Genomic DNA, 26,981 nt, shown 5'->3' with positions numbered 1-26,981 from the left:
TTCCATGGAACCTTACTAAGCAGGCTCCTGAAGAGGCCAAAGTCTGCTCTCTTGAAGTCCAGGGCAGTGAGCTTGCAGCATGCTCTTCTCACTGTCCTGAGGATCTTGAATTCAACCATCTCGTGATTGCTGCATCCAAGGCTGACCTGGGTGTCACATTTCCAACGAGCCCTTCCCTGTCGGTGAGCACCAGGTCAAGCATGGCACCTCTCCTTGTCAGCTCCTCTATTACTTGCAGAAGGAAGTTGTCTTCCACACAATTGAGGAACCTCCTGGATTCCTTGTGCCGGGCTGTACCGTTGCTCCAACAGATACCAGGGTGGTTGAAGTCCTCCATGAGAACAAGGGCCTGCGAGTGTGAGGCTTTTCCTATCTGTCTGTAGAATGCTTCATCCACAGATTCCTCTTGATCAGGTGGTCTGTAACAGATCCCCACAGTAATGTCTCCCATCGCTGTCCTCCCTTTAACCCTGACTCACAAACTCTCTGTCAACTGCTCACCTGTCCCCAGACAGAGTTCCATCCTCTCCAGCCTATCCCTAACATAAATAGCAACTCCCCCTCCCCGCCTGCCAGGCCTGTCTTTTCTATAGAGCCTGTAACCTTTCATTCCAACACTCCAGTCGTAGAAGCCATCCCACCATGTTTCTGTGATGCCTACTATATCATACTCCCATAGTCGTGCACACATCTCTAATTCCTCGTTTGTTTCCGATGCTACAAGTGTTTGTATAGAGGTATCTGAGCCGAGTTCCAAGTGAAGCCGGCTCGTTGGCTGGAGCTGCTGGAATATCTCTACATTGCTCTGAGCATTTATTATAGGTGCTGGCAACTGACTGGGTGTGTTGGGATGGAACAATGCTCCCCCAACACATCTAGTTTAAAGCAACCTTGACCAGTCTGGCAAGCCTCCTACCAAAACTGCTCTTCCACTTCTTTATCAGAGCAGTTCCACCAGCCCCCAGTAGACCTGGCCTACAAACTTGGGTCCTGTGTTCAAGACACTCAAACCCCTGACTATGACACCACCCTTTTAACCATTTATTAACCTGAACAATCCTCTTAGCTTTTTTAAGGTCCTCTCCTGTATCCTGTAGAATTGACGAAAAGACAATTTGAGCTCCAGAGCCCCTAACCACCTCTCTCAGGGCTCTGTAGTCCTTCTTTATGTTCTCCAGGCTACTGCTATCTACATCACTAGCACTCACATGGATCACTAGAAGTGAGTAATAGTCCGTGGGACTTACTAGAGCAGGCAGCCTTTCTGCAACATCCCTGATCAGTGCCCCAGGTAGGCAACACACCTCCCTTGAGACTGGGTCAGGCCAACAGATGAGTGCTTCTGTCCTACATCTGACAATGGTGACTTGATTCCAGTTAAGTCTGGCCCTTGTTCTGAAAAGGGTGAATTCATTTACTAATACCAAATGCTATGTCAAGTATTAATTGTCTAAAACTAAGCAATAGAATACTGACTGAACAGAGGAGAGATGAATATCATTGTATCTAGTCTATTCATGAAATTCAGGTAATTCAGCATTTCTTCAGACTTCAGCTGTCTGCACAAAACTGATTTTCTTTTTTTTTTTTCCAACTTTTTAACTTGGTATTTTGAGTTGAAGAAACAAATTTTTCTGATTTTCTATTTTGCTGATTTCAGCCTCACAATGGGCGATTGTACCTGACTTGCACCGGTTTTAGCAAAGCCATGGAGCCCACCTCAGCCCACTTCCCACACATGCTGCCCGTAACGCCCTGTTAGTTTTGCACAGGTAAGCCCATAAACCCCCACTTTTTCATGCTGCCTTCACTGTCTGATGCAGGCACATACAATAGCTGCAAACTTTGACCAAATGAAGGGGATGGATTGATATCACTGAGTCACATCACTTTCCTAATGTTGCCAGGTTTGCAAAATACCACATTTATGCTTGCACTGGAGGGCAGGACAATCTCTTGTTCAGACTTGCACTTCATTTTTAGTGAGACTTGCACTTCATTTTTAGTGAAGACACTTTCTCTTTGCAATGTGAGGTTAGATCCCCTGGTGATTGACATGCTGTGCTTTTCCTGGCTCTCTTTCAAACTAAGTCCTGTAAACTGACTGAGAACTTGTAATAATAGCCGATATTCTAAAACTGATAAAAAATGTAGAAAATTAACCAAGGCACACAAAGTCTTTAATTAGGTTACATGCTAAAATAAAATAAATACAATTGGAATTTTACATTTAATTAGTTTTTAAATATAACAGATTTTAATATACAGAATTCTTTACTATTCAATTGTAATGTGAGTTTTTAAGCACTAACTCCATGGCATTAATCCTTACTTGATGAAACTGTTATTTTTTCCATTGACCAGGGAAAAATATTTGAACACTCAAAGTCCAGTTTTTCAGAAATTACATGTAACAATTTTGTCTTCTAATTGCACACTTAGTCTGCAACTACTGTTGGGTTTTGCCTGCATGAACTGAATGGACTGGCAGCCAAAACTGAATTTACAACCACATTTAAGGATAAGCTAAATAGTGTTTGTGACTAAAGCACCTGGCAAATCTGTTGTAACTGACATGTAACACTCATAATCTGGATTAAGCAATTCTGAGATGAACAACTATGGATGTTTTTAAAATTCCCAAGGGAGATGAATCTGAGTTTCACTCATCTAATTTCCGGTGGTCACCAGCTCTTACCTGGTGTCATCCCAATCCAGATGTCCCAATACACACCAGCAGTTCCCTGACATAAGCTTCAGGACAAGTACCTCGATTACAAGCAGTTGCAAGTTTTCACACTGGGGCTTGCTGTAACCAGCTAGGTGTGCTTTTGGTCAGTGATCAGTGTAACATATCTCAGTATGGGAAATATATGAGATGAGAAAAAGGGCAGGCAGTGATGAAGAGGGAGGGACAGAAGGAGGGAAAGGAACTGGAACTGGACAGAACTCAATCTGCAGAGACAACTGGTGGAACAAGAAGGAAAATCAGCTTTTCCAAGCTCCAGTACCTTCTTTTTGATAAAGACAAGCTGATAAATCAGCTCTGAAATGCGGACAGTAAGTCAAGATTTTGTGGTCCTGATCATTTTTTTGTTAATTATTGAGTTTTTCAAACTGTGAAAAGCATGCAAGCAATTCTCTCCTGGACCAACTCCTCTCCCATTGCTCGGAAATTTGGTGCACCTGAACTTTCAGTTTCATCGGGATCTTCTGATGGAGTACTTCTTTTAAGATGCTCTTAATCGGTTAATTTTAGTTAGACCTTAAGCAAAACTGATATGCTAATAGCAAAGTGAAATTTTGAAGTCTTAGAAAGTTACAGATGAGGTATGGACACAAAAAGATCAACTTAATTTTTACATTCAGATCGCCTTTTTATGTGGAATATGTCATCTTTACAAGAAATTTAATGTTCTTACAAATCAAACTTTGGGGACAAGGTTTCTGACTTTAATAACAAGTCAGAGAATACCAATTATTGAAAAGATGCTTCTCCACTGCTGCTAAGCCCATACATGTTGCTTTTTAAAATTCTGACGTATTGTCTAACTTAATGACAAATTGGGTGACATGGTTTCTGTGCTTGTAATATAGAAATGGCATACATTCCCTGTCTTCCAACACCTCCTTTAAAACTATGTTTTTGCCACTTGGTTTTAGAAGCAGTTGCTCCTCCCTAGGCCACGTCAGTCCCTTCTTGTACTCTGGCAGTAATTCTTGTAATGGTTTGCAGATGGCCTCTAATTTAGATCTGTGCTTGGGACAGTATGCACGGATCACTGAGTACAGTGCAGACTCAGGCAGTGACGCTGTAGGAGGGAAAGGAAAGGCAGTACCTAAAGAATTATAACGAGAAGCAAGTGTCTGCTGTGATCAATTGGATGTAATTCTGGTGGGACCTTAGACACTGTTTACCACCTCTTTTGTATCATGATGTGTGTGTTGAAGCAGAGTGCCATTATTGGGCAAAGCTCTTTCCACAAATTACTGAATTTCCTCTATCATACACTTGTCCCTGCTTGGACATCGCTCTGTCTCCAGTGGTCACTGCTTTCCTGTGAGGAAAACATGACTGGACAAAGCCTTGGCTGACATGGTCTAGGGTGAAGCATCCCTTCCCATGACAGGGGAATTGGAACTAGATGATCTTAAGGTCCTTTTGAACCCGAACTATTCTGTGACTCAGCTGCAGCCCACTGGCACTTAATGGCTGTTGACTAGTTTCTGGCTGTGCCTCCTCTTCTGGAGCACACAGATGGAGCAGATTTAATCACTTAGTTTCCTTTGCAATGGAAGGGTTAGCTGGAGGCATAGAGTTCTAGAGAGAGACAGAGCATGGCTGTTCCACTAATGAGGTACAAATATTGGATTAGATGTGATGCAAAGTAAATGATGACTTTTTCTTTAGTTTGCTGCAGTGTTGCTGCAGCCTGTGCTTTGAAAAGAAATTAATTTTACCACTCCCATAAACAGTTTCATCTGTTCTTTTCTGACATATTTTTCCACTTACAGCTGGCAAAAACTTATGGCAACATATACACTCTGTGGTTCAGGTGGACCCCAGTGATCATACTGAATGGGTATTAAACAGTGAAGGATGGCATGATTACACACTCTGAGGATGTTGCTGGGCGGATGGTGTCACCTTTCGTCAGAGCAATGGCCAAAGGAAAAGGTGAGGTTTTCCTGCCATAAGTAATGCACAGGAATGATGACTTGGCAAACTGTTCTGCCTTGTTAGGTCTTCTACCCTCCCATTACAAATACTTTTCCATCAGATACTGTCCAAGTCCTCCACCAGCTCTTGAGATTAACTTACTATTTGCCATGACACCTTTTGTACCAAGCTTAGGAAACGCTCCAGATCAGATTGTTTCTAGGTGACCTTTTTGCTGTGATCAACATGGATATGATCCCAGCTCAGAACTCTGCAATCTTGCCCTCCTCACAGAACAATCCAATTTGCAGCACATGATTTTGCTGAATGTTCCATGCAAAGCTTATTTATACATTTGCAAACTGTATACATTACGGTTGCCAAACACTTTCCATCATGAGCAAGAAACTTATAACACCATCCTTCAGAAGCCTCCTTTCTGTGTTTGCAGCCACTCTTAAGCATTTGTGAGAGTGCCTCCAGCACCTGAAAATCCACTTATCCTCAGTGTCTTTCAGCAGTTTGCAATCTTTCCTTTTTCCTCCCCTGCTTCTGCTATACCAAAGCAAACACAGATTGTTTAAAGCTAAATCACAGCAGCAGTTCAGGGTGTTTCAGGTAACCACTAGTGCAATTTAACAGTCAGTGGAATGGTCTCCCTTTCAGAGGAGATACAGGAACCAAATGTCACTTATCCTTTGCGTTCAACATCTCAGCCTACAAGTATCATATTAATTGATCTACATCTCCATAAACATACCCTGGCCTTGTACACCACTCTGTACAAATTCATCCAGTTATTCCTGTCTTGAGCATGACTGTTTGAGCATAGCTAAAGCAGATCTAAAAAGACGCCTTAAGGTTGTTTTGGGTTTGTTTGGGTTTTTTGGTTTTGTTATTCTTTTTTTAAGACATCAAGAAATGGGGCAACCAACCAATCCTTAAATTGCCCTTTTCAAAGCTTAACTACAGTCAGTATTACAATTTGGGTATGTTTGGCTATGATTTCTGGTTGCTGATAATTTCACCTAAAGATGCTTGTATCACAGTGTATTTCCTGATTCACTCCATCTATTTTATATTTTTAAATGAATTGTTCATGTCTATAGCAAATATTAATATGCCAGGGAATACCCTCAGGTATTATATTGGCAAGTGGTCGCTCCCGGAAGCAGCAGAGATGCTTTGGTATATTGACTCTACACAATCTGGGAATGGGGAAAAAAGGCCTGGAGTATCGAGTGCAAGAGGAGGCTTCTCACCTGTGGAGTTTTTTGTGAACTTAAAAAGTACCTATCATCTGCTAAGATATGGATCCAGGACTAAAAAGTGTCTGGTTTCTTCAGTATGCAAATTTACCTATGCCTTTCTAGGGTTGGGGTAGGTCTAGAGTGGGGCATCCGAAGCCCAAAGACCTGACAGAAGGTAGTGTTGCAAGTGTGATTTTTTTTTCTTAAAAAGCTGTTCATAAACCCACTGAAGTTGGGAACTTCCGAAATTCCACCTTCATGGGCTTGTCATTTCCTCATTTCCTCCTCATATCCATCTGATATGATGTCACTGAATGGCACAGCCAAGCCATTCTCAGACTGCCTACAATAGGTAACTAAAGAGTATTGCAGAGCTTAGTCATTCCTCTAAATTTCAGTAACATTAGATGCCATGAGGTAAACTGGATATTTTATTGTCTGTCTGGATAAGTAGCTATCAGCAAGAGAATCAAAGAAAGTAGGAGGTGGGAGAGAGCTTCAGCAGATTATCAGGTTCATCCTAGAGTCCAATATAAGATAATTTCTATCCAAATAATTTTTAATGGATATCTGTCTCATAACTTTAGAAAAAAATAACCAGATAGAGATACGATGATCTACCAGCCATAGCTGAGACTGCAGTAGTTTTATTATGTATACTTTGCAGTTCCCACCCATCAATTCTGCTTCTTAAACCTTCCCAAGTTCCTTCAGTTTTTCCTCTTAAGTATTTTTTTATGTTTTTGAACATGTCTGTCATTGCCTTCTCTTAGTTCATCTCCAGTGACGTTTCTTCTTTCCCACATTCTGACTTGTCTTCCACACAACTGAGGACAGCACATTTGATATTACATCCTCTAACAGCTCTTATTTGTACAGTGTTATTTCACAGGAAGGGTTATGATATTGTTTTAAAGCTATGAGGATACAGTTTAATAGTGTCCTTTGCTCTCTAAGACTATGTTTTATTTTCATGAATATATATTAATGCCACATCTCTATCCTCATTCATGCCCTAGCTGGGTAAAGAGAACATTTTTTGTAATCTCTAATAACATCTTCTCCTATCTGCATGAGGAACACCTGAAGAAAGCATTGAGAGTGAATACCCATTTCTGTGTTTGCAGGAAGACCTGTGGATCCTTCTTTCCCTCTTTTCCATTCTATTTCAAATGTAATTTGTGCTCTGGTTTTTGGATATCATTTCTCTGATGAGGACAAAACCTTCCATGAACTGATCAGAGTCACAGAGAATTTATTCAGATTTGGATGCAGCTTTGTGCATCAGGTGAGTAAATAATATGCTTTTTTTAATTTCCCCCCCCCTTTCTTTTTTTTTTTTTTTTTCTGAAATAGGTAGAAAATGGAAGTGTAGATACAAAAATAGGACTTGTTGAAATACAGAGCTATTGGGAGCTAAGAGATGTTCTTGGGGCCCTTACTACTGCCTCCTTGGTTTTGAGGCCATTTTTAAGAACTCTCTTTGTAAGTTTAAAGGGAAGTGTCTCTGACTCCTGGCTTTGAAGTCTTTCAGCATTTCTGAGACTGTTAACAGAAACCTTTAAATTTAATTTGAGACTGGAGTTTGTAATAAATTTTATCTCTGTAATGCTGCTCCTCCCACCTCTATTTACTTCTCTTGTTAGGTCTGAAAGAACAAAGAGGGGAGATAAAAATGCCATTTGCTTGGCAGGGTGGAATGTCAGATGCTGTAAAGAGAGAACTATCCAAGCTATAGGACAATTCTTTGAGCTGACAAATATGTGTATAAATACATATAAAATAAATGTATGTGTATAAATATACATAGAGAAGATAAACTATTTCTAACCACCAGAACAATTATTGGTCCTATAGTAGTCATGAGGACTCTGAGAGAGAAAATTATATTAGCTCATAGAGTGATACCCAGCCTACATTTTCCTTCTGTGAGCTCTACAAGTTCCACTGGTTACTTGGTGCTGCAGACTTGTTAATCATAATAGCCACATGCTGTCCACAAAGGATGTCCTTACATTTTGAGTGTGTGGGATCTAGGGTCTCCAGCTGTGCGGGAGTAAGGTCTTCTACTGGTCTGCATTAGTCAAATAAAGTTACTGGCATGAGCAGAGTGTGTTCAGTACTGCCTTGACCCCCAAAAGCATATCAAAATTACTAGTAAAGTTTTCTCACATGATGGCAAAAATCTACTCAAAGCAATGCTAATTTGTTTTCTCCACTATCAATGTTTCCAGAAAGGACAATTCAGCCTTTTGGTGCTTCTAAGAGCAGCTTTGTTAGTGACAGGTAATTTACCTCTTGTCTCTCACTCCCACAGCTGTATGAAATTGTTCCCTGGCTGATGTGCCGCCTCCGTGGTCCTCTTAAGAAGGCATTGTCTTGCTATGATGTCCTGAGTTCTTTTGCAAGGAAGGAGATCAGAAGACATGTGGAGAGAGGGATTCAGAATGAACCACAGGACTTCATTGACTTTTACCTGGCTGAGATGGAGAAAGTAAGTGTTAATTCTTCCTGATCACATGTTTATGAAGTGTAAGGACAAATAGACCATCAAATATAGTCTGACCCCTTCTATCATAGTTTCTTACATTTCATAGGCTCTTTAATGTGAATACAGTAGCTTGGGACTTACCTACTCTGTTTCCCAGAAAGGCATCTTGGTTTATGTTTTAGTTATACGAACAAATTATCATAAAGTATTTTAGGGTGCAAACTCATGAGCTTTCATGTGCTTTCCATAAATATCCATGTGATTACTTCAATCCTGTAACATGATTGGGATTTAATCAGATAAATATGAGACAGTTTATGCCTGTTGGTTACAGAACTTTTGTAGACCACCTCATCTTCTACAGCAGGGTATCTCATGTTTACAGTGGGATTAAATGTGCATGCATAGATAATTACTCTGAAATAACTGATACGTTGCTTTGGGTTTCAGTGTGCAACCTAACACTGACTGTCGTTGTGCCACACAACAGTATGGTTCCTCCTCTGAGCAGAAACCATTTGTGGAGGATCTTCCCTTTACTGAAAACTCGCTTTAGGTCCTGGTCTGAGGAGATTGTCCATTCCTTAAAGGATTTCCAAGTTATCCTAAAATCCCTCAACATGGCAGCACCAAAGAGAGAGAAGTCCTTCCACCTTCAGCCTTGTCCCTTTCAGCAGTTGCACCTCAAAAATGCTTGCCTACTTGATCATTTGACCAACCTTGGCATAGGTATTTTATGCATCACACCAGTCAGCTTTCCTGACAGATGGATGCTGTCATCAGCGAGTCCTAAATGGGATGCATTTGGGGGTCCCAAGCCTGTTCTCCCTGTGTTACCTCTAATTTCCCCACAGTCTGGGGCATGATTGGCTTGGCATTTATATTCGAATTGGAGGGCCTAGGAAACAATTTCACATGCAATGCCAGAATAAGATGTTAATCTTCTTCTCTCACCAGACTATTATTTTCCATAGCAGAAAGTGACTCATGAGCCAGAGAGGCTCTGCTAAGAGCACCAAAGTTTCTGCTTCAAACTTAGACATTTTTGGACACATCTGGGAGCTAAACAAAGCATCTTTTTCTTAGGGTAGATGAAGTTTATGTAGCTTCTACATCTGTCTTTCATCTAGTCAGCCTGTTGTGTCCTCAGTGTCAGCTTATGGGCTCTGCGAGGAGCAGATATACCCTCTTGTACATTATGTCTGAGGGACTATGAAAAGATTTACTAAAACAAGCATTTTAGAGGCAAAGATGCAGGTTATTCGGGTGTCAGGGGTGTAAGTTATAGCAATATGTTTATTTGAAAATGGTTTTGCCTAATGTGTTTTCTTTAATTGTTTTTATATTTTATGCCCTTACTATAAGAAGAAAATACTTGGGTACCTCTCTCCTACCAGTTCACATATGTCCTGGAATGAGAGAAGAAATTACTCTTAAGATGTTCTGTTGAGATCCTTTTATTCAGATAGGTTTTTCCTTGGTACTTGCTAGCACCATTTGACTGTTCTGGAGAGACCAAGGCCTGAGTGACACACTGTGGAGCACTTGCTTTGAAGTATACTCTAGGCTAACTGCAAAACTTCTAGTGTGCTTTAAAGTTTTTGTGATTAAGTCAAGAGGCATAAAATTGCCTGGTTTTTAATGAAAGAATATTCCATGTCATGAAAATGAGCAACACAGACTTACCGTGTCCATTTGGGAAACCGTTAATCTCTTAGTAGTCATCAAAACCTGTAATTTTGAATATTCTTTGTGCAAATGGAAATAAAGACTCCCCACACAGGAGGCATGCACGATGACCCAATTTTTATGCTTTAACTTCAACTCTCTACCATCTACAGTCTAAAGGTAGGGTCAAGCCCAAATATGATGAAGACAATTTGGTATATGTTATAAATGATCTTTTCCTCGGTGGATCAGAGCCCTCAGGCACAACATTGTACTGTGGACTTCTCTATATGGTAGTGAATCCAGACATCCAAGGTGAGAAGGATTCTCTCTGTGAAATGCTGTGGGCACTACAAATGCTAGTGATGGCTGAATATAATTAGTTGCAGGTGCAAAAGCCACTAGTTGAGCCTGGCTCTCGCTCTCTGTAAACACAAAGAATGGCAGCAGAGGGAAAAATCAGAGGCCATCCTATGTCCTGACCAAACCAAGCAGCTGAAGGCACTTGCAGTGAGACAAAAGCTGGCCGTACTTGGCCCAACTCTGCTCAACTCGTTCCTTGCACTGGGAATTAATATCTGAGGCATTTATGTCAATTTTGCAAACAAGATTTAGATTTTTGAGATAAAGTGAACTAAACAATCTCTAAATACCTTCAAAACCTGGAGCTGATTGACTTGCCCTACATCCATTGAGCATTCTGTAAGATAAATGTCAGAGCTGGAATAAGTACAGTGTAGTCATTGCTTATTATTCTGGACCACACTGTTATCCACTCCCTTCTCCCCTACCCCCATTTTTATTTTCATATATTAAACTCAGGCATTAAATCACAGGTTATAGACTTCATGTGTTATGTTGAAATAATACATTTTGATGTTGCTCTGAGAAAAGACATATGCATAAAATATTTAATGCATTTTTCCCATCTGAAATGGTGTGTATTTCTCAACAGAGAAAGCACAGAAGGAGATGGATACTTTTTTGGGTCCTTCACAGTTAATTTGCTATGAGGATCTGAAAAAACTGCCTTATACAAATGCTGTGGTTTGTGAGATGCAACACTTCAGCAACATTGTTTTTGTTGGCATGTCCAGAGTGTGTGTGAGGGACACAACTTTGCTAGGATTCCCCATCAAAAAGGTACAGACACATTTCCAGCCTCTATTCTTTCTTCAGCAGAGATATTTAGCTTTTATATCAGTTTAGCAACCCATTTTCCGTGTATAAACTATGCTTCATATAACCCAGAAATGTGGTGCCTGGGGAAGGGTTGCATTTGTGGCTCCAGGAATAAGTCTCTCACTCAGCATGTTGACACTCAAGACAGCTCATAAGACCCCTGCCCCTACCACAGAAGCCTCAAGTTTCTGCCCAGTTGATCAAAGCACAACTGCAGAGACCAGTTCTGCTTGGCTGGGGACAGACTGAGAGGGAAAACTAATTTGTCAAAGCACTGGTTAAGACATCCCTGCCCAGCTTGGCACTGCCAGCACTCCTGGAATGCAGAAAGACTTGTGAGTGTATGGCTTATAGCTCCACTGACTCCAAGAGCTAAGGGACCTACTTGAATCTGTAACAACTGAGAGACTGACAGCTACAGCTAACAGTGAGGAAGTTGCTCCCAAATACTGCCTAAGACTGTTCAGAGCCAGTAAAGCTGGGTGCCAGTTCTCAGTGTAAAACACTAGCGAGAAACAGGAATTTGTTGCTCTTATTGCAAGAGAGATGGGAGAAGCCAGCACCATTACCGGCATTTGGGACTGGCCCCACCTAACTCAATTTGTGGTGAAGGTTTCACTCCTGTCTGCCTCTGACAGCCAGTTAGCAAAGGCACACAAACTGGTCTGCTGGGAATAACCTGTAAAGAAAAAGCCCGCTAAAAGGGCTCAGAGTTTGTTATCAATGAAGTGCCCCAATTATTTCTGCATTTCTCTCTCTCTTAAGCCTGACAGGAGGTTTCCAGTGCTGGGACCTGAGTATCAACAGAAGAGTCCTGCTGGAAGAGTTATGGAATAGTTGTAAAAGTGGTCATAACACAGTTGTACCAACATCACTAATGCTGTTAACACCCACTGACACAGCTGCAAGGTTGAGAAAAGATGAATTTTCAACTCTGAAAATGATCACAAACTCCAATTTTCTAGGAAAACAAACGGTCTTCTAACCACATCATATCTGCTCATTACAAAGCAATGGTAACAAGCAGCAGATTTATCTGCCAGGCAGAAACTTATGAGTGAAAACCTACAAGTTGGAACTAAATCAACAGTTTCTTCCTTGTGGGGCACTATTGTCATGCCAAATATCGCATCTGTTCTGTATGACCCTGAGCAATGGGAGACACCTTGAGAGTTCAACCCTGGCCACTTTCTGGATAAAGAAGAAAACTTTATACCTCGAGAAGCCTTCTTACCATTTTCAGCAGGTAAATGCACTGCCAGTTTGAACTGACCTAACAAATCAGATGAAGAATATGGAAGTGTGAGACTATGGTATTTATTCAGATAACATCTTCTCTCTCTATTATTTGCTGCTTTTGAAGAACAATACTGGATTGTTTCTGCCAGGGGAGATGCTTCTATGCTATCAGACCCCAAACTGTTCTTAGGACTCTGTTGTGGGAATCCAGCTTAAACTCCTGGATTTCTTAGGCATATTGCATGCTGCAGTCATTCACAGATTTTGACCGTAGTATTCCTTATATGTACATTTTTTCCTGAGAAGCAATGTGTCCTGTGTGTCCTGGAGTTACTTGTAATGGTTTTTAAAGTAACAAGCTGAAAGAAAAGCAGAATGCATTCTGGTAAACAAAGGATTAAGTTCTTGCTTACAGGACTGAAAATCCAGTTGCAAAGGAGGAAATAAGATAACAGTACACAGTTAGCAATCACATTTAGCAGCCAAGTTCCTACTCTGTTGGTTTTGGTTTAGTTTCTCTGTTGATATAGCAGACTAGTCACTTGGTTGTCCACTCAGGAGTGATTTCTTAATGCAAATGGCTTTTTCTTTCCTTTCATTTGGCTGCTAATCTGGATATATGAATGTATTATTTACCTGTTCTGCTCACGCCATTGGTTCCAGTGATGAATCCTTGGAAATTACATTGGTCTCTCTTTTTTTGCCTGTAAAGAGGCCAACCCTTTGTTCAGCTGCAAATGCAATTGCTAAGTAATTTTGATCCACTGATGTTAGCTCACTAAGAAAGCACACACAAACAGCTGGCAGATTCTTTGTGTATGACCTTGAAGCTCAACAGTGTAAGAGGAAAAGGGCAAGCAAGGTCAAGAAAGAAATGATGGTGGCACTTTCACCAAGATTTTAATTTGGCATTTCCTAACCTATGAGATTAGATGAGATGTCTCTGAGAAAGAGTTCAAAGTTTTGATTCTGTGGCTTTCATGATCCTGGCCCTGAACAAACGAAAACACTCTGCGTATAACAAGAATGAACAAAGTTATTATGAAACTGAAAAATTCCTCAATAATTCACTTTCCTCCCCCTCCCCACCTTCCTTCTGCAGGGCACCGTGTGTGTTTGGGGAAGCATCTGGCAAGAACTGAGTTCTTTATTTTCTTTGCCAACCTGCTGCAGACATTCACCTTCCAGCTACCTGAGGGGGTGATGAAGATCAGCACAGAGCCCATTCTGGGCGGTACTCTGCAGCCCCACCCCTACAGGATTTGTGCCATTCCATGCTAGGCTGCCACACATCACAGAGCGGCATGGGATGTTCACCTTCATCTCAGTGCATTTCCTCTCAAATGTGTAAACCTCCTCCTGCTAGCCAGGATATTGGCATTAGTCTAGTCCAGGGCTATTCAGAAAGTGAATGCAAGCCACAATCCAGCCTACCAGTACTTTTGGTCCAGTCCTTGTGAAATTCTCAGATATTCTTGCAAGGATCTTAACCATTTTCTCCTCTTGGAGCGCACTTGAAGCAATATGCTATGGTTCCCAATTGATGCCTGCATGCTGTGTCCTAGCCAAGCAGAATCATTATAATGCTCATTCCTGAGCAAACCTCAGTAAAATTCAACAGAGGATCTCAACAAGAGCTGAGTAGGTGTCATTTCTGTGAGTGGTTTGATGACCTCAAGTAATTTGACTCTGGAAAACACACTTTTAAAGCCCTGTTTTGGTTTTAATGTCCTGAACTTTGCCACTTCGATTTGTTGACAGGTTGCAAATTACAAAAAAATAACCTCCAAGCAAACAGAAAACAACACCCAAACCCAGGAAACAAATTAGAACGTGGGTGTGTAAATGTCTTCATTTCATGTTATGTATCTCCCATCAGGAAGATAGAGGGTCAATCTGAAGTTGAAGAAAGAAACTGAATTTTGGGATCTATTAGCAATGTGAATGTGTGACTTGGCAGCCTGATCATCGTTATAATGTATTGCCAAGTGATTGGTTTGTTAGGGTTGTTTTGGTTTGAGGGATTTTTTTTTTTCCCCTAACACACCGATTATTGCTCCTGCTTGGATGAAACATGAACGTGGGATGAGAGATTCACTTTGCCCGCAGGTTTCGCTGCTCACTTTACAGCAGAGGAATGTAGGGACTTGGGAAGTCAGCATCTAGGGCTATCTGAAAACTCAGCTCTCCCCCATTTTCTCTGGGTCCTTTTCTCCTTTTGTTACAACCTGTACCATACTGCCTGCTGTCCATTCAATCTCTTTCCAATCCTACTGCCCCAGTTCCAGTTCCTATCTTTATCCAGAGAAACTCTATTTCAGGATTCATATTCTCTTTTGGTTTCCCCCCTCCTTTCATCATATCAAGATTCTGTCTCCTACACTTTTCTGCACAAGTGTTAGTAGATGAATCAGTGCTGAGTTGAAAACAATGACCAGTGAGTTTTCAGAAGGGAGCTTGGACGTTCTGATTTATTTGTTCTTTGTGGCTCCAGACCATGAAAAGAAGAATGTAGTAACTATGGAGGGTGCACTGGAGGTAACTTAGCATAAGAAAAGACATAAATAACAATATTATACAAGAATTTTAAAATATCTATTACTTAATGTAACTGCTCACTGGCCCTGATTGACTGAGACAGTTTAAGCGTACAGCTGGAGGTGACAGTCAAGTTCAGCTGTAGTTTTGTTAAAGCAAAGTGCTGTAGTATTCTTGAATGCAAATCACGTTTGGAAAGGATTCAAACGTTGGAGCTGGGTAGAGATGTCTGTAAACACTGCTATAAACTCAGGTTGAATTTGTATGAGGACGAAAGTGCTTTTATGTTGGAATATAAACTCTTTGTAATTAAATAATTGTGGTACATCTGAATTTAATGGATTTTAAATGGAGCAGAATGTTACTAAAAAGAAGTGAGAACTATTGAAAGTCAGGCTGAGCTGGACCAGATCCTGGCATGCCTTGTAGCTCTGGCAGTAGTCTGCTCCAGCACAACCCAGCATCTGCGGACTTGCTGGGCTGGGAGGGAAACTGGGACAGCAAGGGGCTTCCCAAAAGCAATAGCTGTCATAAACAATCCAGCCTCCTGCTCCACACAGCATACCAAATATTGTTCCGCTTCTGCTGAGCCTCTTTCCAGCTTTATCTGTGCTTGTCCTCAACCCTGCCCTCCCTCCTACCTACTCCACTAATCCTGCTAGAGATGGTGTCTCTCATTGCCTTTGCTCACTCCTCTTGGCATCTTGCCACTCACTGAAGATGCTTAATGATATGTGTAAAGCTGATTGTGCTCAAGGGCTGGAACATTACATCCATTGAGACTGCAGCTGTACTCAATGTTGTTGAGAGGTAGCTTCCCCGTGACTGGGGAGAACCCAGTAATGGCACAAAGTGGAAACAACTGGTAATTTACTGCCTGTTTCAGCCATGCAGAGGCCCTGCCCACCAGAACCTTACCAGATACTACAAAAATGCACATTTGATTTTGAAAAGTCTACTAAAAGCTTGGCTGAAGGTCAGGAGCCCCGCAGCTCTCCCTTCAGGAGAATGGGTTTCCAGATAGTTTCATACAGGAGTTTTGCTGTTCCTGAACAATGAAGCCAATGTGGTGTGTGTAGCCTCCGGTATGGATTAGTTCACATGGGTTAAGCAGGCAGACACTGTATTTTGGGCTGGTTTGGAAACCTACTGCACCAATTTACACCCATGTGTTCCTCTGAAGAGAGGTGATGGCAAACAGAAACTTAGGAAACCTGATAAAATTAATTTTGCTCTTCCTCCACTCCCTTGGGAAGCTTGGAAGTGGTTCTGGGCTGGAGAACAACTGTTTCCCCTTTCAGAGATCATTCTTCCAGTACTTGCCCAGGATTACAGACCTCCAGCTCCTGGACTGGCTGACCTCTGGCAGTGGAGAAATTTAAAGGTTATGGGGAAAGACCTGAATTGATCCCAGGCCAGGTGCTGATGAGGGATGACAGCAGAGTCATCTCTGAGTGGCTCAAATGACTTTCCTTGTCTCCTTCCCACAGCCCTTCCCCTCCAAGTGCTGCTTTCTCTCCTGACCATCATCTTGTCATCACTTTGCCAACTGGTTGCAGCCCCTAAGAACAGGTCTGTGTTACACCATCAAAGAGCTGCCAAATTAAAAGGTGCACACCCTGGTGCTGATGACTGGAGTGAGGTAACAGTTCTTTCAAGTGGAGTAACTAACCCTTCACACCATCTTTTTTTTCTATAACCAATGTCAACCACAGGCCTCTAAGTTGCGGTAGAACTGTCATCTTTCATATATGGTTTGGAAGGGTTTGGAACCAGGTTCCAGGGAAAGATGCATACAACTGAGTGTATTGCTTTTTAAATCATGGTGATTCTTTTGGGGAAAAATGAGTTCACATCACAGCACTGCAAAGGTGCCTCTTTGTTTCATATTTGCAGGGTAGTGGGAGTGTGTGAATCCAAAAAGGTGAAAATATTTCACGTTGATGGATATGATAGGAGAGAGCTGCCTAACCTTATATGGTGCTCAGCTCTGCTGAGGCTACAGTTGAGGAAAACATTGCTGAATTGTCCGATACCAGGATCCTCTGCTAATATTTTTCCTTGTGCTTTTCTTTCTGTTTCATGGCAGGGGTCTCCTGGGTAGCAGCATTAGTACCACAAGCACATGGCAGGCTGTATACCAGACTCAAGGCAGACTGTTCATCACAGCAAAAAGAAAGAGCAGAAAGTAAAGACAAGGGGAGTCTTGTGAAAATATTTGGTAGATTTTGCATCCATGCAAAGACTAAAAAAAAAAAAAAAAAAATTAATGTTTTTCCTCTTCTGTTCAAACATGTTTGGGAAACTGGTTTGTGTCAAAGGCTCAGGCTAAATTGTCCCTGTTGATGCCTCAGTGTATGAAACAGTGACTCAATGGTGTGTAGTGGGGGAACCTGACAGTTGTGGGATTCAATTTTGAAAAAGATACTGTTCATTGCAGCAGTGTAGCCATTTGGGGGAACTATTTCTCTGCTTTTGAGGAGTTCTAGAAAACCCTGAGCGGACAGTAGATGACAGAAAAGGAAATGTTCACTGTCTCCAATGGAAAGGCTGTCAGGTGTCAAATGCAACACAAGGGGAGCATTGCTCAGAAGAATCCGAGGGGATTGCACTGCGTGTGCTTATTGTAAGCTATGCCTCCTCTTGGGACTTGTACTAAACAGTTATTTCTGCTCAAAAAGCAATTGGATAAATATTCAGCAGGAAAAATACTTTTGGGTTGTTTTAATACCAGTGCAGTGTTTCTGGATTGTCCTGTTCTTATAAACTTTCTTAAGGCACGTGCTATCATGCGCTGCCAGAAATGGAACATGAGACCAGCTGAACTTTCTTCTGGCACACTACATCTTGTGCTTAAGTTTTATGCCATTTATTCAGAATTAAAATAGTTCAGTATTTGTCTTCAGTTTGAACATTTATTATCACAATCCTACATTTTCCATTTGAACAATTTGCTCTAACTTTCAGACAGTGCCCTGACTAAGTGCCTGCTGAGACATCACTTGGGAGACTAGAAAAAGATGCTCATCCAAGCAACTTGTAATCCTGGAACATGAGACAAAATGCACTTAATGTTATTCATTTGCTTTGACTAAAAGTCTTGCTGCTGGCTCTTTGAAGCTTAATTTATTCATTAGCCAGATGTCTTCAGATGAGAAAAAAGCATTGGGAACAGTAAATCAAATTTTCTTTAGTGCTAGAGTGAAATTTCTGGTTAAAAAAACCCCCAAAATTATAACATGCTAACTGATTCAGGTTACATACACTTCCTTTAATGTGTTATAAAGGAGCCATGTATCTATCATCAGATCTGCATTCAAGTTTGTGCTGTCAGGGCAACCTTGAACTGGGAATTGTGGGTAACCCAAGATGAGGAAATCCCTCCCTATAAAATCCTTATGCTGTATGTTATTATCTGCCCACTTTTTTTATCTTCAATATCTCCATTACATTTTCCATTGTGAAATGCTGCATTAATTATGGTTGCAGCTGAATTAAATTGAAAGAAACAGCAAACCTCAGTGTCATGAAAGAAAAGATCTATGGAGACTAGGAGACAGTTGAGTTTCAGGATGTGAAAAATACAGCTATTGTATCCTCAAAAATCACCTTGAATTCAAATATTCAGTGCAAGAGAGACAGAGAGGTCTAGGGCTATATAAGCAGAAACACTGTAGAATAAAACAAGGGAATCCTTTTTAGAGTAAAACTGTATAAGAAATATTGGATTTATGCTGGGTGTTTGTTACAGCTAACAATAAAGGTTAGACAGATCTGATGAGCCATACCACATAATGATTGCAGGACAAGAAATGGCAAACATGGGGTCTGAAGAGCATTCATTGCCATTTCACTCAAAGCAATATGGCTAAGGCAGCTTTGTGTGTAAATCAAATGATGGGAGATCTGGGTGCTATGATTTGAATCGGCAAGTCATTTTGCTGGATGAGATTTGTAGATAAAAAATGTACCTAAGAAATGTCAGCTCTTCCAACACACACGGGTGAGTTTCATTTCATTTGTCCCCTAGCCCTCTGAGATGTCTCTCTAGATTGAAAGGTTGGAATCACGCTGTTAGAAGTTGCTTTCATTTGTTGAAGTGAATTACACTCCAATACCTTTTTGCCTTTTAACAGTCATTCACAACAGGATGTCTGGTCTAATCAGCTCTATCAAGAAGGTGCCTTCTCTGAGACCAAATCTTACAAAGGCAACAGGTTTTGCTTGCCCTTTTTCTGTTTTCTTCTTCTTCTTTTTTTTTTTTAATTTTTTTAATTTTTTTTTTTTTTTTTTAGTTTTAGCTTAAGTGAGTTCAAACCAGTTCACATCATGATTTATAAAGGAATGACTAAGAATGAATTTATGATTCTGCAGGAGTTCAGAGGGTGTAGCACAGAACCAACACACAGGCAACATAGCCAGCTGCAGGACACAAGTCAGGATCAGGAGTGTAGCTTTATTTAGGGTGCCAGTACCCAAAAGCATCACTCACATTCCGGACTGCACGGTATACAGGGTTCCTGAGTGATTGTAGACTGATTACAAGACAGCATGCAGGATTCTGTTCTCCCCCCCAGTGGAGGGAGATGAGTGAACTTTCTAAGAAGTAAGGTTCATGTAACTCGGGTATCAGTGTAATTCTTAACAAACCACCAATTTTTAATCTTCATTTATCCATCCTGTAGGGGAGCCTTAACTTTCTGATCCATCTATTAACCTACTTCTGCTGCCCAGCAGGTGGGTATAACAGAGTTCAAGTGGCCAGAATTAATGTTGCCTCGTTGTTAGTGCTGCTGTATTTGACAGAGAAAGGAAATACGGGCAACTACTTCTTGAAGAGGTATTTTACCACAACATGAGTTTGTGCCACATGGCACTGATCAGTTTGAATATTTCTAGCCTTCTGTTAAGTCTGAAGTACTTTAAGCTTGAGGCAGCTGGACGTGGTGACTACAGGTCTCGGGATTATTTTAAATTTGATTTTTATTTTTCATTAAGTCTTTTACTTTCAGTCTCTGTTAAATAGAGTTTGAACCTGCGCTCCGGAGTGCTGGTAATCTTGTCCATAATCTTTGTTATTTGTGTAACCTTTGGTAATCTTTGAATGCTCTTATGGTATCCTCCACACAGCAGCCTCCATCCTGTGATTCCTCTGGAGTACACAGTGCCAGGGCTTCAAAAACATAATGCATGTGCCTGAAACCTGTGTTGGTGCTGGTACTCTGGGCAGCAGGTGTTTTCAGAGCACTGTCTCCTACAGATATCCTTTTGGCAACTAAATATGCCTGCTTCACTGTGTTCAGTGCTATGGCTTGTTTTGTGTTGGCTATTTTGTAATGTTCTGTATGTGTATGAAAAGATAAGATTCAATTAGTCCCAGTAAAATTTCCCAGGCATGGATACTCACTGGATGAGATAAGGTATATTTTCAGGGATCGTACACAGTGATCTAGCATTAGGTTTGACATGATTTAATGTCCTCACTGATGATTTAGAAGAGTTGAAGAGTAGAACAGGCTTTGTAGTGTGACATTTTTAAATGATTCTCTTTGAGGAACTCTTTGAAGAAAAGGAGTTTATGGATCTGGCTGAAGATAAAAATGAAGACACAAGGTAGAAAATAATACACAGAATAAATCCAGACAAATGTGGGTTCAATAAAACACAGGAAAAATAGTCCTAAATTACCTGGGTCGTTCCTCCAGCATGCTCTGAGAAGCTGCTACAAATCTGTATGAATGATCTGTTAATGTGGTTCCATACTGCTCTGCTGCTCAGAAGCAGCTCATATTAGCTGGAGCAAATCAATGGCTTTATATGATCAGGTACATAGAAACATATCTTATAAAGATCAGTTTAAAACTGTGGGGTTTAACTATAGATTTGTTCTTGCTCCAGAGACATCCATAGGAAATGAAGCAAGCAAATTTTAAAAACACAGCAGCTGTGAGCCCTATATTTTAGCCCAAATCAAGAGGGTTTCAATGTTTTTCTCCCTCCATGTACTTGGAATGAAATTTTCCATTCAAAACAGTTTTCACAATTGCCCTTCTGGGGGAGAAGCAACTCTCAGTAGGAGCTGAGACTACAGTGCACTAGTTGAGAAATAGCTGGTGGAAAAGTGTCAAATACTAAACATACTTCAGCCCAACTGCCCCTGCTCTGCAGGAGGTTCCAGAAAAGAAAAATTACAAGGAGTGTAGAGAAGTGGTGGGAAGAAGAAAAGCCTCTCTCCTACTGTAGGAGTAAAAGAAGTTCAGCTCCCTTCTGGTCAGCATTGAGGACAAACAGGGAACAGCAAGGAGATAAGGGAGTGATTAGCAGCTCCAGTTTTCTTTTCCTAGTCTAGCAGTGTCTGAGCTGTGATGAGTGAAGGACATCACCAGCAAAGTAGACCAGCCTGCCTGACTCAGCTCCTCTTCCTACCGCTGGAAACAGGCTTCAGGCTGTGCTGGTTTCAGATAGCATCACAGTCACACAACATTTGAAGGAAGTTACACAACTTACATATTTACAGTAGCAGGCAGATAAATGATAAAATAATCCAAAGATGCCATGTAAATAAGTTGTGTTATATGTGGAGTAATGCTGTATCTGTAGCTTACTCTTGCAAAAATATACGTCACCGCCAGAGTTCATGGAGAAAAGGGTGGATTTAGGGGAGTCTTCCAAGCTTAAGAGGGAATAAAAATGGAGTGTTTGTGACTCAGACAAAACTGAGTTAAGAAAGCAGTATTTTCACCCTCAGGGAATAGTCAAATCAATTTGAAAACCTTTAGTTTATTACTGCAGGCAGCCTAATGGAGAGGTTTCAGAGTTGAAATCAAGTTACAGAGGTAAAGTGGTAAGGTATTCAGCAGGACTGAACTTCCAGAGAAATCTGTGGCGCTCCACGCAGTAAATATGGATTTATTTAAGCCTCTCTCCTTAAAAAATACCAGCCTGAATGACATCAGCCTACCTATCTTCCTTTTGCCATATTTGGTGGTAATGATTATAGTCACTAGTACATTTCAGTTAAGGACTCACTCTTCCCCAGCCCATTATTCTTTAAGGTCTATCGCTCTCCAGTGTGACCTCATGAATAAGAAATTCTCAGTAAGAAATTCTCTCCAGAATGCGGCAAAAGGAGAGACATGACTTAAGGATGTCATGAGTGACCTAGATTCTCAAGCTGCTAGAGGAGGGGAAAATGACTGGCAACTTTGGCATTCAAAGAGGTATGTGTTTTGCCTTCAAGGACACAATCCAGCACTTTGACTCAGAATGAATCAGAAGTGTTACACAGATCTGATTTCTAATTTTCTGGATTTTCTAATGCAAATGTTGCTTGTTTGCGAAGAGCCATGAAGACTGTTACATGGAAAGCCATATCATCTAGGAGAGACAGTTCTACCATCCTGGGAAAGGAGAAACCAGGTAAAACGAGTATTGAATGATTTTCTAATTAGGAAGATGGTTCCCATGTAAGGAAATCAACATGTCACAGGGGATGTGTGTCCAAGAAATACACAAACAACTGAGAGGGTAATTTCTTTGTGCTGTTGCCTGTGCCTGCCAGTTATCCAAGCTGCAACAGGGAGAAGTGCTCTTAAACATAAGCAGAAGGAAGGAGAATGAAGACTCCACTGCCATAGTGAGGTCCAAACTTGGTAGGTGTTGTCATCAGAGCCATGGTGACTCAGAATCAGATCTGGTCTAAGACAGAATCTACCACTGCTGGCTTATAGTTAAGGCAGTGAATGGATGACCGAGAGGAGACCTGGTGTGTGCCTGCAGAAGGGATCTATTTCACACGTATTTTCCTACTTCATGGTTTTTATAATAATTTCTAATGTTGTAATTATCAGAATTCACCATTTTTCTTTTAATCCTGAGCTGCTTTGGCAACCGGTATGCTCTTAGATGACACAAGAGAGATGCTCCTGAAGAGACAAATCCATACCAGGCAATGTTAAATATAAGCCCTGTGGGATGCCAGCAGACCAAGCATGGAAGTCCCAGAGGCCCCACTAAATTTCAGCAAATTTTCAGAGGTTTTGTCAAGTGCCAGGTAAGACTTGAGAATTTTCCCCCATTTCAGTGTTGTTCAGCGTCAACACATCAGTGCTGGGAACCTGGGAACAACCTGTGCTGTCGTACATTAGCACTCAATATTCCTTCAGAGGCGTCTGTTGTATATAGCTTGTTAATGTGCAGCAGAGCATGCAGAGATGACCATATCACTATACAAGATATAAGAATGAGAGAATAAGCTTTCTTGAATTTATTGATTGCAGTAATAGTGCAAGGTTACAAAAAAGGAAGTTAAAAGGATGTAATCTCTCTGCTTTAGAAAGCTTCACTTCTGTTTTCTTGTGATTAGAGTTGCAGAGAGGAAATGGTATTACACAGAATTACATATCTTACTACTAAAGCTGCCAGGATTACCACTTCCATTGTATACTTTCACTGGCTGTGGGCTGCTGCTTTCTGTTATCACTTTCAAAAGAGACATTGGTACAATCCAACACAGCACAGCCCGGAAAATATTGATTAGTGGTTTTGCTGCATTTACAGCAATCATTTCTCTATGAGGATCATGTAAGAAATATGATTCAGAGGAACTGTGAATGACATGCTTAATTTGGGTACCATCTCCCAACCTCTGGTAAGTGACTTTGGTTCTATGTAGCTGTTTCCAAGAGAACCAGTTAAACAACTGCTTGAAGATCCTATCCTGCAGATGTAGAAAGGTTGAGACAGAGGAGTCCTACAAGAGAAAGAAAATAACAAATATAAATAGCACAAATTGAATAATGGTCAATACAAGTATAAAAAAAAACCAAACAAAATGAAGAATCCAGATATGATTCACAGGACAAAGCATGAAAGGCAGAAAAGGCTGCAAGACAGCTGCAGCAGCAGTTAGCTCCTAGCTGACAGGATGGCACTGTAGCAAAAGTATCTAAAAAGCTTGTTTGTCACATGAGAAGAAACTATTTCTTGAGATTTTGTCTTATCTGAAAGTTAATTTTCTTGATAACTAAATTTATCATTTTGTAGTCATTCTGATTAGGTGTTTCAGATGTTTCGTAATGGTGCTCCAGCCATACATTTTTAGATGCTGCGAATCAGAGTCCTGAAACTGAACCAGCCAAACCATGGTGCCAAAACACATCTCTTGGTAAAGTTGAATAGCAGCTCTTACCGTCAACATTTATCTTGGATGCTTGAATATTTTGAGAGCGCTGCTAGGAATTTAAATAGAAAGTATAAAGGCAAGGATGCTTGGTATTTTCCACTGGTTTTATGATATTTTGCCCTGGTTCCTCAACCATCTGCCAGATCTTCACCAGGGGGCCCTGTCGCTGCAGGATGACACAGGAAGACAGCGGTGGAGTAGTGGGACTCTATAAATTTGTCCTATATCTTTCACTGAAATAAGAAAAGCCCATGGGGTGTTCTGAATTCAGCATCTCTGAAAGAAATATCTGACATTGAAAAACTTCCAGCTTGATCTTTTGCTATCATTCAAAGCACTTTGTAACACTGCCTACAAGACAGGATCCTTTGTTCAGACATGAAGAAACAGAGACTTATGACATATTATTACTATTTCCTACTGCTCTTCACATTTATTTGCTTTGGAAAATCAGAGATTCTGCAAAACATTGTTTGCTGAAGTCATCTGGAGTCAATGACTGCACATTTTATAATGTCTGCTGTACTCTAAACTCACCTCCCTCTTGCCTGAAGATTAACGGCAATCTGAGCTCTGCAATTTGAAGACAACCTGGACTGGATTCTCTGTGACCTATTTTTGGCAGGAACAGAAACCAGAGCAACCACTTTGCATTGGGCACTGCTCCATATTTTGACTTACGCCAGAGAAGAGGGGAGACTAATGAGGTCACATGCAAAAACCACTTGGACTGTGCTTTCTCAAAGAACACACCAAGGTCAGCACAGAGCGTAAAGGTAAAAACTTGGAAAACTGCATCCAACTGGAAATTCATACTCTCTGTGAACTGACAAACACATCTTTGATTCATTGAGAATCATGGACCCACCCAGGCCCATCAGCTTCATCTTGCTGCCCTGCACCTTAGCAAAAAATAGTTATTCTTTCTTCCTTTCCATGAGAGTCAGAATGAAAGCAAAGGGAGCTGGGCATGTAATAAGCCTGTAAGATGACGAAGAGTGCAATGTCCCTGCAACTGTGTTGCTGAGCACAAGGAGTTTCCTAGGCCTCTCCCAGAGTGGTACTGATGAGGCAGTAGTGCTCTCAGTTGCACATTCAATGAGAGAGGAGGAACTCCCATTCATAACATCCAGCTGCAACACAGGCTCAAAAACATTTTCCTTACAGGTCACCACTTTCCTCCCCCAGTATAGCCTCTTCTGAACAGTGCCAGACAGTCTGGTGAAAGTCCTTCAAACTCCTGATACTGAAGATTGACAAAACTAAAAAAAAAATCTCCCAGAGAAAGGTTTGATTTGGGCAGAAAGCAGTGCTGGCAATTCCTGGGCTCTTTTGCATGGTCTTTTGAAGTATTTTGCAATGTTTTGCTGTCTTTCACAATGTTTCTGAAGAATATCAAATCTATTAGATTTGGTTTTAGTCTTCCATAAATTTTTCCTATTATTATGTCTCTCCATCCTGGAGCCATCCATACAGTTACTGCATATAAAATCTTATTAGGGCATTAGCTGAGAATGTTTTAGTGCATTAGAACGAAACAATCACCAGAGAGTGTAATATAATTTCTGTACAGGGTAGTTCTCTGCCTATTGTCACTGGAGTAGTTAACTGGGAATGTATTTGTGACAGCAAGAGCCCTAGGAGCTCAAGCAGGAGGGACTCTGAAGTGGACAGGATACAGACAAAGATTTGCACTGCAGCTAAAATGGTCAGTGAGTCTGCCAAAAGGGGTGGTCCTGCCTCTTTTGTCCTTGGCCATGTTCTCACACTGCTTACTGAGACAGCAGCCAGCAGATGAGTGCTCAGACTGCTGAGCCAGCAGAAAACTATTACTGCAGATAAAACTGAAAGGCTTTCCACCAGATCAGCCATATGAATCCGGTCACTTTATAGCTCTGTGGTTGCTAGGTTCAGCCCCAGTGAAAGGGAAAATGAAGGAATGTGACTACTTGTTTTCAAGGCATCTTGTTTATACATAGATTACAGGCTGGCTATAGTATGAAACCACATGAAGCAACTTGCCCAGAATCATGGAGATCTGTAACACAACAGGGAATTGAACCAGGTCTTTAAAGTCTCAGCTAATGTCCACAGCGGGGTACTATCCTTGTTCTCACTGTGATAGTCAAAAAGTGGCCCACCTCAGTTCACCTGACCTGCTCTTCCTGCTCACTCTGTGCACAGCTCAAGGGACACACTCCATTTGCGTTCACTTGGGACTAGACATGTTAATTTACCTGTGCTGTCCAAGTGCTTCAACAGGGCTAACACCTGTGGGAGTGTGGATCTGGGGGCTGGGGGCTCTGCAGCTAGCAGGTCACAGCTGAGTGAGAAGGGACATGAGGACAGCAATGTTTTCTAAAAATAAAATCTTTCTGGGTGTTCGTGTCTTTCTTTGTGTCTGGATTTCTCTGATATCTCTGAACATCCAGAAGGCCAAAGGAAGCTGTTTTCAGAACCGACTCCGCTACCCTTAGCTGGCAAGCTGTGGACACTGGACTTCCAAATTCCCCGTGAAACACTCTTGAAGGTACTGATACTTTTTATAGTTTTATGAATATTTCAGGTGTAGACTCCTAACATAACCTTGGCTAGAATGTAAAAGCATCTTTCTGTTCCTTCCTGGCTTTAGTGTGAACTGTGAACTTTCTAGGCAGAACTTCAGGCCCTGTGATTCCCTGTTGGACTTTAGAGACAAGTAGGGGTGAATGGAAAGGGCCCGTAGCAACAGCTGGAAATGGTGCAAATCACTGAACAGTCCCCAGGCAA

General features: G+C 41.2%; 1 pseudogene across 1 annotated transcript; it reads left to right on the top strand.

Annotated features, from left to right (window-relative positions):
- Nucleotides 1–3,051: 3,051 nt before the first annotated feature.
- LOC308224248 (cytochrome P450 2J2-like) lies at nt 3,052–13,771 on the top strand (annotated as a pseudogene). Its single transcript has 9 exons — nt 3,052–3,221; nt 4,516–4,678; nt 5,801–5,949; nt 7,038–7,198; nt 8,228–8,404; nt 10,243–10,384; nt 11,025–11,212; nt 12,299–12,497; nt 13,593–13,771. The product of its transcript is annotated as a cytochrome P450 2J2-like (transcript).
- Nucleotides 13,772–26,981: the final 13,210 nt, after the last annotated feature.

The sequence above is a fragment of the Psittacula echo genome (assembly GCF_963264785.1).
Source record: "Psittacula echo genome assembly, chromosome: 7".
NCBI lineage: Eukaryota > Metazoa > Chordata > Aves > Psittaciformes > Psittacidae > Psittacula > Psittacula echo.
Note: the sequence above shows the minus strand (reverse complement) of the source record. Positions and strands in the feature narration are given on the sequence as shown.